Source organism: Bubalus kerabau, chromosome 1 (genome assembly GCF_029407905.1).
Source record: "Bubalus kerabau isolate K-KA32 ecotype Philippines breed swamp buffalo chromosome 1, PCC_UOA_SB_1v2, whole genome shotgun sequence".
Lineage (NCBI taxonomy): Eukaryota > Metazoa > Chordata > Mammalia > Artiodactyla > Bovidae > Bubalus > Bubalus kerabau.
In genome coordinates, this window is record NC_073624.1 from 91,309,632 (window position 1) to 91,318,299 (window position 8,668).

Below are 8,668 nucleotides of genomic sequence, written 5' to 3' on the forward strand. Positions count from 1 at the left end.
AATATTAGGGATTTACATCACTAGGAGTAAAGTTTCCCTTTTTTTACTTCTTTGTTTCTTTATACTTATTTTTATAAGATAATTGATTTTTTTAGATATAGAAAAGAGTTATATTTGAGTCACATTGAGAACTATAGCCCAGAAGACAGCCTCTCAGATAACTCTGAGAAACTGCTCCGTTGAACCATTATTTTTTGCATAGTCATTTACATTATCAGAACACAGAACATACATCAAATGTGACAGGGGTGTATTCCATCCAGTTTCCAAAAGACACAGGTTAAGTATATAGACAGAGAGACAGCAGTGTTAACAGGGAAGAGTCAGTTTTGATTCTTCCATGCTGTATCTGTTTCCTTGGCCACTTTTATTATTATAATCACACATAATGGCCAGCCTCAGAAAATCCTGCCCCTCAACCTGACTGTTCAGCTCAAGTGCCTTTGTTCAGAACCCTGTCCACCTTAGATGACAGGAAGGGAGAAATTAATACACATCCCTGCCTAAGACTTGCCAATCTAGGAGGTACTTACAAGGTTAAATGGCCTTTTTGTTTCCTCATCTCCCCCATCTCTGATCCATAAAAGAACTTGGCATCCAGACCCCAACAATATGGTTATTTTGAGACATTATTTTACCAAGACATCCTCTTGGTCAGCCAGCTTTCTGAATGAAGTTGTATTCCTTGCCTTACCACCTCGTCTCTCAGACGAGGCCTATTGTGCAGCGAGCAGAGCAAGCTTGGACTCTTTTTAACAGCAGGACCCTAGTGTCTAGGAACGGAACACAATCTTTCAGGGAATGTTAACATGGATGTCCTGAGAATGGAGTTTCTTTATCCCTATCTTCAAAACAGACATCCTTTACCTTAATGATTGAAGCAGACGTGCTGTACATGTTTACAAGCTGTTCAGGTTCACACAAAATTCAGGTTGAACCGTGTATGAGCCAAAATGACTTCCCCATACCTCAATGTGTGAAAATTTTCTCTATCAAAGGTAACTTTCAGGATTTTCTCAATTAGGAGTTTTGAGATGAATAATATTGACTGAACCTATTGCAATATTCATTTATATATGTATATCCAACCATCCTGCTCTACACCTTGCACTTATACAGATTTATGCAGTAATGTATGTCAGCTGTCTCTCCAATAATCTGGGGGTGGGTGGGGAAATAAAGAATATCTTCACAGCTCTACCAGCCATTTCCACAACTATTGCTTTTCCTTTTCATTGCTTACCCTTTTGACCTTCCCCTTTTGCCTCTCCCTCAATCGTTTACTTTTGTCTATGCACAAAGTAGAAATCTGACCACTAGCAAATTTACCACTTCATTCTGGAAGAGTCCCATCTTAGTACTGAGACCCAGCTCCTCCTGTGTTCCCATACCAAATACTGCCTGACAAAATCTAGAGGTCCAGAGTAACTTGGAAAGAAATGAAAATCAGTATATCTCCTCCTGTCTTTGTCCTTAACTATCAAAACCTAAAGTAGTCCAGGTTCGATGCACGATACTGGATGCTTGGGGCTGGTGCACTGGGACGACCCAGAGGGATGGAATGGGGAGGGAGGAGGGAGGAGGGTTCAGGATGGGGAACACATGTATACCTGTGGCGGATTCATTTTGATATTTGGCAAAACTAATACAGTTATGTAAAGTTTAAAAATAAAATAAAATTTAAAAAAAAAATTTCATAGTAAAAAAAAAAAAAAAAAAAACCTAAAGTAGAACATAGCAAATAGCAAATGCTCAGTAACTATTTGTTGATTATGGAGTGAGTGATGGAATGAATGGTGGATCTGTCTGAGCAGTCCTGTCTCTTACATGATCCTAGGAAACAGCACTGGGACGACACAGAGGGATGGTATGGGGAGGGAGGAGGGAGGAGGGTTCAGGATGGGGAACACATGTAGACCTGTGGTGGATTCATTTTGATATTTAGCAAAACTAATACAATTATGTAAAGTTTAAAAATAAAATAAAATTTTTTTTAAAAAGTTAAAAAAATAAATAAATAAATGGGCACATTACATGTTAGTCATATAACTCATGCTAGGAGTATTTAGGGGAGAAGGATCTGTCATAAGGAACAGATGACAAACGCATAAAAATGTATGCATTTCAAGGCTAGTCATAGGATTATTATCTATAATAATAAAAAAATGGGAAACCTAAAAAAATAAAAATAAAGTGTAAGTCTTGGAAAATAGAAGACAGAGCTGTGATATTTAGCAATCACACAGAAACACAGGACTTAAAAGGTCTTATTGAGTTCTGGCTCATCACATCCATTTTAAACAAGGAACTAATATTCAGAAAGTTAATATACACTGAAGTTGAAGTTTAAAATAAACACGTTCACCTAAATAAATAAATAAAATTTTAAAATAAAGTGTAAGTCTTGACAGCAAAGCCCAGATTCTGTATCCCCAGTGTCTAGTAGATCCTATCACTTAATTGACTCTCAATTAGTGTGCAAAATAAAAAAGAATGAATGAGATTGAAGGGAGTGAGAGAAGGAATATATGAAAAAATCATTTAATTTTGTCCAGTAAAATTCCTGCCTTCATGACAATATAGATGTCAGAGAAAAGTAGCATGGAGGAGAGATCAGGACAGAAAGGGAGAAAAAAGTCCATATTTTGGGACGCCAACCTGGGTCACCCTCACAGAGCTCACTGAATTGTGTGCAGTCTGGCCACCCTGCCCTGAGTATAAGAAAAAAAAGCTGAGCATAAAAACTACCACCCACCTGAGCCCAGATCACTTCAGATCTCTGTCTGCTTCAAGATCTGTTCCACAGGGTAGAAAACCCAGAAATAAGCCCATGCAACCTATGGCCAATTAATCTATGACAGCGGAGGCAAGACTACACAATGTTAGAAAGACAGTCTCTTCAACAAATGGTGCTGGGGAAACTGGACAGCCACATGTAAAAAAAAAAAAATTAAATTATTCCTTAACTCCATACACAAAAATAAGCTCAAAATGGATTAAAGAGCTAAAGGTGAGACCAGACACAATTAAACTCTTGGAGGAAAACACAGGCAGAACACTCTCTGACATAAATCACAGCAAGAGCTTTTTTGATCCATCTCCTAGAATAACAGAAATAACAACAAAAATATACAAATGGGACCTACTTAAACTCAAAAGGTTTTGCACAGCAAAGAAAACAAAAAACAAAACAAAAAGACAACCCACAGACTGGGAGAAAATATTTGCAAATGATGTGACTAATAAGGGATGAGTTTCTAAAATGTACAAACAGCTTATGATGCTTCAGTTCAGTTCAGTTCAGTCGCTCAGTCGTGTCCGACTCTTTGCGACCCCATGAATCGCAGCACACCAGGCCTCCCTGTCCATCACCAACTCCCGGAGTTCACCCAGACTCACTTCCATCGAGTCAGTGATGCCATCCAGCCATCTCATCCTCTGTTGTCCCCTTCTCCTCCTGCCCCCAATCCCTCCAAGCATCAGGGTCTTTTCCAATGAGTCAACTCTTCGCATGAGGTGCCCAAAGTACTGGAGTTTCAGCTTTAGCATCAGTCCTTCCAAAGAAATCCCAGGCCTGATCTCCTTCAGAATGGACTGGTTGGATCTCCTTGCAGTCCAAGGGACTCTCAAGAGTCTTCTCCAACACCACAGTTCAAAAACATCAATTCTTCGGCTCTCAGCTTTCTTTACAGTCCAACTCTCACATCCATACATGACCACAGGAAAAACCATAGCCTTGACTAGATGAACCTTTGTTGGCAAAGTAATGTCTCTGCTTTTGAATATGCTATCTAGGTTGGTCATAACTTTCCTTCCAAGGAGTAAGTGTCTTTTAATTTCATGGCTGCAGTCACCATCTGCAGTGATTTTGAAGCCCAGAAAAATAAAGTCTGACACTGTTTCCACTGTTACCCCATCTATTTCCCATGAAATGATGGGACCGGATGCCATGATCTTGGTTTTCTGAATGTTGAGCTTTAAGCCAACTTTTTCACTCTCCACTTTCACTTTCATCAAGAGGCTTTTGAGTTCCTCTTCACTTTCTGCCATAAGGGTGGTGTCATCTGCATATCTGAGGTTATTGATATTTCTCCTGGCAATCTTGATTCCAGCTTGTTATGGGCAGAAGACCTGAATTGACATTTCTCCAAAGAGGACATACAGGTGGCCAATGGGTATGTGAAAAGATGTTCAGTGTCACTAGTTAGTAGAGAAATGCAAATTAAAACTACAATGACATATCACCTCACACTGGTCGAAATGGCTATCACCAAAAAATCCACAAACAACAAATGCTGGAGACAGTGGAGAGAAAAGGGAAACCTCCTACACTGTTGGTAGGAATATAAATCAGTACAGCCACTAGGAAACACAATATGGAGGTTCCTAAAACACCAATACAGTATACTAATGCATATATATGGAATTTAGAAAGATGGTAACAACAACCCTGTATGCAAGACAGCAAAAGAGACACAGATGTATAGAACAGTCTTTTGGACTCTGTGGGAGGGGGGGAGGGGGCGATGATTTGGGAGAATGGCATTAAAACATGTATAATATCATATAAGAAATGAATCACCAGTCCAGGTTCGATGCAGGATACAGGAAGCTTGGGGCTGGTGCACTGGGATGACCCAGAGGGATGGTATGGGGAGGGAGGTGGGAAGGGGGTTCAGGATGGGGAACACGTGTACACCCGTGGCAGATGCATGTTGATGTATGGCAAAACCAATACAATATTGTAAAGTAAAAATAATAATAATAAATTTAAAAAAAAACTAAAAATAGAGCTACCATATGACCCTGCAATCCCACTCCTGGGCATATACCATGAGAAAAACATCATCCAAAAAGATGCATGCACTCCGGTGTTTACTGCAGCACTGTTTGCAATGGCATGGAGCCAACATAGACGTCCCCCATCAGAGGAATGGATAAAGAAGATGTGGTACATATATAGAACGGAATATTACTCAGGCATTAAATAGAATGAAACAATGCTGTTTGCAATAACATGGATGGACCTAGAGAGTGTCATACTGAGTGAAGTAAGTCAGACAAAGAGAAATATCATATGACATCCATTATATGTGGAATCTAAAAATAGATTATACAAATCAGAAAGAGATTCATAGACTTAGAAAACAAACTTACAGTTGCTCAGGGGGAAGGGATAGTTAGGGAGTTTGGGGAGGTCATGTACACACTGCTATATTCAAAATGGATGACCAACAAGGAGCTGTGATATAGCACATGGAACTGTACTCAGTGTTATGTGCCAGCCTGGATGGAAGCGGGGTTTGGGGGAAAATGGATGCATATATATGTATAGCTGAGTCCCTTCGCTGCTCACCTGAAACTACCACAACGTTGCTAATCAGCTATACCTGAATACAAAATAAAAAGTCTAAAATTGGGGGAAAAAAAGACTTGTTCCAGGCCTAGAGGAAGAAGTAGTTGGAGAATGCAGAAAAAATGGCTCGGCTGCCGCCTCGTCTCTCATTCAGCTCCAAAGACAGTTCTCAAAAAGAGAACAATAGCAGTTGCTCTACTCAAAGGCTGACAAGCCTGCAGCAGTCAAGACCACGCGGGCTCCCTGGTTTCTATCTATTCTCAATCTGTTGAGCCTAGGCTAAGATCCTCTCTGCAACTGTCAATTTCCTTTGGCAAAGCCCTCTGAAAATCATGGCCTCATATACGGTACACTCACAAGTGAGATTTCCAAGATGAAAATATTTCTCTACAGGATGAAGGCCAGGGATATGGAACTAAATGAAACAGTCCCAACTTTAGTTAAATTTCTGGTCTGCCCATCTGATGGAGCTGGTCCTTCACCTTTTCCAGACAAATTTAACTCAGATGACCATTATATCTACTACTGTGGGCAGGAATCCCTTAGAAGAAATGGAGTAGCCATCATAGTCAACAAAAGAGTCCAAAATGCAGTACTTGGATGCAATCTCAAAAACAACAGAATGATCTCTGTTCATTTCCAAGGCAAACCATTCAATATCATGGTAATCCAAGCCTGTGCCCCAACCAATAAGGCTGAAGAAGCTGAGGTTGAATGGTTTTATGAAGACCTACAAGACCTTTTAGAATTAACACCCCAAAAAGATGCCTTTTCATTATAGGGGACTGGAATGCAAAAGTAGGAAGTCAAGAAACACCGGGAGTAAAAGGCAAATTTGGCATTGGAGTACAGAATGAAGCAGGGCAAAGGATAATAGAGTTTTGCGAAGAGAATGCACTGGTCATAGCAAACACCCTCTTCCAACAACACAAGAGAAGACTCTACACATGGACATCACCAGATGGCCAACACTGAAATCAGATTGATTATACTCTTTGCAGCCAGCGATGGAGAAGCTCTATACAGTCAGCAAAAACAAGACTGCAAGCTGACTGTGGCTCAGATCATGAACTCCTTACTGCCAATTCAGACTTAAATTGAAGAGAGTGGGGGAAACCACTAGACCATTCAGGTATGACCTAAATCAAATCCCTTATGATTATACAGTGGAAGTGAGAAATAGATTTAAGGGACTAGATCTGACAGACAGAGTGCCTGATGAACTATGAACAGAGGTTCATGACACTGTACAGGAGACAGGGATCAAGACCATTCCCAAGAATAAGAAATGCAAAAAGGCAAAATGGCTGTCTGTGGAAGCCTTACAAATAGCTGTGAAAAGAAGAGACATGAAAAGCAAAGCAGAAAAGGAAAGACATAAGCATCTGAATTCAGAGTTCCAAAGAAGAGCAAGGAGAGACAAGAAAGCCTTCCTCAGTGATCAGTGCAAAGAAATAGAGAAAAACAATAGAATGGGAAAGACTAGAGATCTCTTCAAGAAAATTAGAGATACCAAGGGAACATTTCATGCAAATATGGGCGCAATAAAGGACAGAAATGGTTTGGCCCTAACAGAAGCAGAGGATATTAAGAAGAGGTGGCAAGAATACACAGAAGAACTGTACAAAAAAGCTCTTTACAACCCAGATAATCACGATGGTATGATCACTGACCTAGAGCCAGACATCCTGGAATGTGAAGTCAAGTGGGCCTTAGGAAGCATCACTATGAACAAAGCTAGTGGAGGTGATGGAATTCCAGTTGAGCTATTTCAAATCCTGAAAGATGATGCTGTGAAAGTGCTGCACTCACTATGCCAGCAAATTTGGAAAACTCAGCAATGGCCACAGGACTGGAAAAGGTCAGTTTTTATTCCAGTCCCAAAGAAAGGCAATGCCAAAGAATGCTCAAACTACAGCACAATTGCACTCATCTCACATGCTAGTAAAGTAATGCTCAAAATTCTCCAAGCCAGGCTTCAGCAATACATGAACCATGAACTTCCAGATGTTCAAGCTGGTTTTAGAAAAGGCAGAGGAACCAGAGATCAAATTTCCAACATCTGCTGGATCATCAAAAAAGCAAGAGAGTTCCAGAAAAACATCTATTTCTGCTTTATTGACTATGCCAAAGCTTTTGACTGTGTGGATCACAATAAACTGTGGAAAATTCTGAAAGAGATGGGAATACCAGAGCACCTGACCTGCCTCTTGAGAAACCTATATGCGGGTCAGGAAGCAACAGTTAGAACTGGACATGTAATAGTTGACTTGTTCCAAATAGGAAAAGGAGTGCATCAAGGATGTATATTGTGTGTATTGTGGCTGTATACTGCTTATTTAACTTCTATGCAGAGTACATCATGAGAAACGCTGGGCTGAAAGAAGCACAGGCTGGAGTCAAGGTTGCTGGGAGAAATATCAATAACCTCAGATATGCAGATGACACCACCCTTATGGCAGAAAGTGAAGAGGAACTAAAGAACCTCTTGATGGAAGTGAAAGAGGAGAGTGAAAAAGTTGGCTTAAAGCTCAACATTCAGAAAACGAAGATCATGGCATCCAGTCCCATCACTTCATGGCAAATAGATGGGGAAACAATGGAAACAGTGAGAGATTTTACTTTTGAGGGCTCAAAATCACTGCGGATGGTGATTGCAGCCATGAAATTAAAAGTTGCTTACTCCTTGGAAGGAAAGTTATGACCAACCTAGATAGCATATTCAAAAACAGAGACATTACTTTGCCAACAAAGGTTCATCTAGTCAAGGCTATGGTTTTTCCAGTAGTCATGTATGGATGTGAGAGTTGGACTATAAAGAAAGCTGAGCACTGAAGAATTGATGTTTTTGAACTGTGGTGTTGGAGAAGACTCTTGAGAGTCCCTTGGACTACAAGGAGATCCAACCAGTCCATCCTAAAGGAGATCAGTCCTGGGTGTTCATTAGAAGGACTGATGTTGAAGCTGAAACTCCAGTACTTTGGCCACCTGATATGAAGAGCTGACTCATTTGAAAAGACCCTGATGCTGGGAAAGATTGAGGGCAGGAGGAGAAGGGGACAATAGAGAGTGAGATGGTTGGATGGCATCACTGACTCAATCGACATGAGTTTGGGTGAACTCCAGGAGTTGGTGATGGGCAGGTAGGCCTTGCGTGCTAAGGTTCATGGGGTTGCAAAGAGTTGGACACGACTGAGTGACTGAACTGAACTGAAGTGATGCCTTCCTGAGACTGTAACCGAAGCATATAATAAGGAGATGTGTGCGTTTGGTTGGTGGAATGGTCATTCAATCCTGCCCTCCCACATAGAA